Source organism: Hibiscus syriacus, unplaced genomic scaffold (assembly GCF_006381635.1).
Source record: "Hibiscus syriacus cultivar Baekdansim isolate YM2019G1 unplaced genomic scaffold, ASM638163v2 tig00116962_pilon, whole genome shotgun sequence".
NCBI classification, from domain to species: Eukaryota; Viridiplantae; Streptophyta; class Magnoliopsida; order Malvales; family Malvaceae; genus Hibiscus; species Hibiscus syriacus.
In genome coordinates, this window is record NW_024063488.1 from 2,388,119 (window position 1) to 2,391,885 (window position 3,767).

Here is a 3,767-nt window from a genome sequence, read left to right on the forward strand (position 1 = left end):
TAACCTAGTATATCATATAATAAAATAATAATCTCAAATTTTAAATTAGTAAATGAAATTTGACTTAGTGCTATGGAAAATATTAAACAAATTTAAGGTTTTGTTTTCAAAGGTCACCATATTTGAATTATTCCACCGTTGAATCCATTGTTAAATTCAATGTATTCCAGTTGAATAATTATAAAATGGCAGTGAATTAATCCTCCTCCGCTGACCGATATATAAAACAAATGGAATCTTTTTCTTTAAATAATATTTTAATAGTCAAAGTAATTATAATGTAATATAATATTTTTTAGCATGAACCCTTATGACTTTTGCGCTAAATGAATTATTGATATTTCTTGAGGTCTTAAGTTCGAGCATTGATAATATCAGGGTTAAGAGCGATCAATATCAAATGGTTGAAAATTATCTTTAAACAGATAATATCTTATACTTACCCTAGATTAATAAAAAAATAGAGATTAAGAGGGCTTACATCGTTCAATACACAGTCAAAGAGATTATCTCGGGACAAATCGAGTCAAATAACTATTAAGGGCACAGCAGCCACAGGGGTTGGAACCTGTTATCATGAACAAGAGAATTACAATCATCCCATAAATTCCATAATAATGTTAAGAAACCAACAAATTCAATCCAAGAGCAATTATAGCATTCTCCATCCAAGCCAATGGATTCGTCGCAGTAGGCATTACAAGACGAGTGGGGTAGTCATGATTCAACCGGTCAGCCAAATGTGCTTCTCGCAAACGGCTCCACACCGATAAGGCATTGTGAGCATCTCTCCAAGCAAAGATCTGGATCTTGGGCATAACTTTCAGCTTAGATATTATTTTCCAAGCCTTCGAGAAAGGACCTTGATCATGGAAGTTCGTTGAAGCCACTGGTAGCTCGACCGGACAGTATATATCTCGGAATCATGGAAACCCCATATAATTAGAGAAAATCGCCTCAGTGACCAAAAAAAAGTTATAATATACGATTTTAACCAACTTTTTTTGGATTTGCGAAAATGACCAACAAAATCGCAACGCGAAATAAAAATCGCAACGCGATTTAGAAAATCGCAACGTTGAAAAGAAAATCGCAACGGTCAAAAGAAAATCGCAACGCGATATTCCAAGAATCGCAATGCGATTAAGAGAATCGCAACGCGATCTTCCAAGAATCGCAACGCGATTAAGAAAATCGCAACGCGATTCCAAGAATCGCAACGCGATTCAGAAAATCGCAACGCGATTAAGAAAATCGCAACGCGATTCCAAGAATCGCAATGCGATTAAGAAAATCGCAACGCGATTCCAAGAATCGCAACGCGATTAAGAAAATCGCAACGCGATTCCAAGAATCGCAACGCGATTCCAAGAATCGCAACGCGATTAAGAAAATCGCAACGCGATTAAGAAAATCGCAACGCGATTAAGAAAATCGCAACGCGATTCAGAAAATGAGTAAATTCTTTCAAAAGCTATTGTATTTGTTTCTTTCTTAAGAATTTTCTCTAAAAAGATAGTATCCGCGCGGACGTGTCGAAGACACGTATTACCACGACCACGACCACGACCACGACCACGACCACGACCACGACCACGACCACGACCACGACCACGACCACGACCACGAGACGAGACGGCGGCGGCGGCGCGCGAGAGTCCCCCTTGTTCTCTTTCACTCAACAAGGAAATGGGAAATCCAAGCCTTAAATACACTTCCCAATAGTGTTTCCAATACTATGTGGGATTGAGCATTACTCAACACTTCAAAGAAAATATAGCAATTTTTGTAGTATTTTCCCGCTTAATCCATATCTAAAAATATTAAAACATTTTATCAAGAGAATTAAAAGAGTTGTAGATATCTACATTTCAATTCAAACTTATACATATAGTTTTAATATGATAAAATGTTTTAATATTTTTAAATATGGATTAAGCGGGAAACATGCTACAAAAATTGCTATATTTTCTTTGAAGTGTTGAGTAATGCTCAATCCCACATAGTATTGGAAACACTATTGGGAAGAGTATTTAAGGCTTGGATTTCCCATTTCCTTGTTGAGTGAAAGAGAACAAGGGGGACTCTCGCGCGCCGCCGTCTCGTCTCGTCTCGGGTCGTGGTCGTGGTCGTGGTCGTGGTCGTGGTCGTGGTCGTGGTCGTGGTCGTGGTCGTGGTCGTGGTCGTGGTCGTGGTCGTGGTCGTGGTCGTGGTAATACGTGTCTTCGACACGTCCGCGCGGATACTATCTTTTTAGAGAAAATTCTTAAGAAAGAAACAAATACAATAGCTTTTGAAAGAATTTACTCATTTTCTGAATCGCGTTGCGATTCTTGGAATCGCGTTGCGATTCTTGGAATCGCGTTGCGATTTTCTGAATCGCGTTGCGATTCTTGGAAGATCACGTTGCGATTCTCTTAATCGCATTGCGATTCTTGGAATATCGCGTTGCGATTTTCTTTTGACCGTTGCGATTTTCTTTTCAACGTTGCGATTTTCTGAATCGCGTTGCGATTCTTGGAAGATCACGTTGCGATTCTCTTAATCGCATTGCGATTCTTGGAATATCGCGTTGCGATTTTCTTTTGACCGTTGCGATTTTCTTTTCAACGTTGCGATTTTCTAAATCGCGTTGCGATTTTTATTTCGCGTTGCGATTTTGTTGGTCATTTTCGCAAATCCAAAAAAAGTTGGTTAAAATCGTATATTATAAGGCATTTTTGGTCACTGAGGCGATTTTCTCCATATAATTATGTCCCTCATACAAGGAGCAATAACCACACATAGCAAACGATCTACATTCTCCTGTGCAAGAACTCGTCGGATCTTCTCCTCGTCCCAAAGTGCTCGTCCAGGCTGATAAGGTCCCTACAAAGAGTAGGATGATCAATGGACCGTAAGAGTTGTTCTCCTCCGTCTTAGTATGGAGAATATTTCTCGAGGGGAATACTCAGCCCGAATGACCTTGACAAATAAACTTTCAGGATCCTTGATAAGCATAATAGTAAAAAATTCCCTTTCCTTTTCGATTATCGTTATATTTTTTTTATTGTCCTTCCGACTCTAAAATTTTTCTTTGATTAATTCGAACCGATTCACGTTATATCTGACTTTGGTGAGTGAGTCTCTCAGTAGTAATTTTATACATACACAATAACTCGTACTCGAAACCTTACTTAAACGACATCAAACTGCTTACCATTTCAACTAACCCTTATTGATATTGTGGTTATTTTTTTACTCCATAATTTAAACTTAAACTTTTAATTTTTTTATAATAAATTATTTTAAGATAACTAATTGACTATAATATTTTCGCTGGGAGGGTATGACAATATTAAAATTATAATTAAAAAATAAAAAATATTATTTTTATTTATAATTTTATCTAATCTTTATATAAAATAATTAAAAAAACACCACTAAATGATCGAACACAATATTAATAAATTTATGTACAAAATTTTTATCACTCAATTTATGATGCTTCACTGAATAATCTTTTTATATAAAATATTTTATTTATTTATATTGTGAGTGCAACAAATTTTTCTGTTCATTAATTTTAAACTTATGCATAATACATTACGTATAAAGGTTTGAATGTCAACGCCGATGAACTTATGAACAAAATTTTACTGTTTATTTATTTCAAATTGTTGCTGGGCGCTTGTTTTTTTGTTTGGATGCTGGAAAAATCACCGTATAATTGTTTGAATGTTAAACCGATGAAGTTTAGCAAAGATCAAATAAAAAGGAAGGACAAT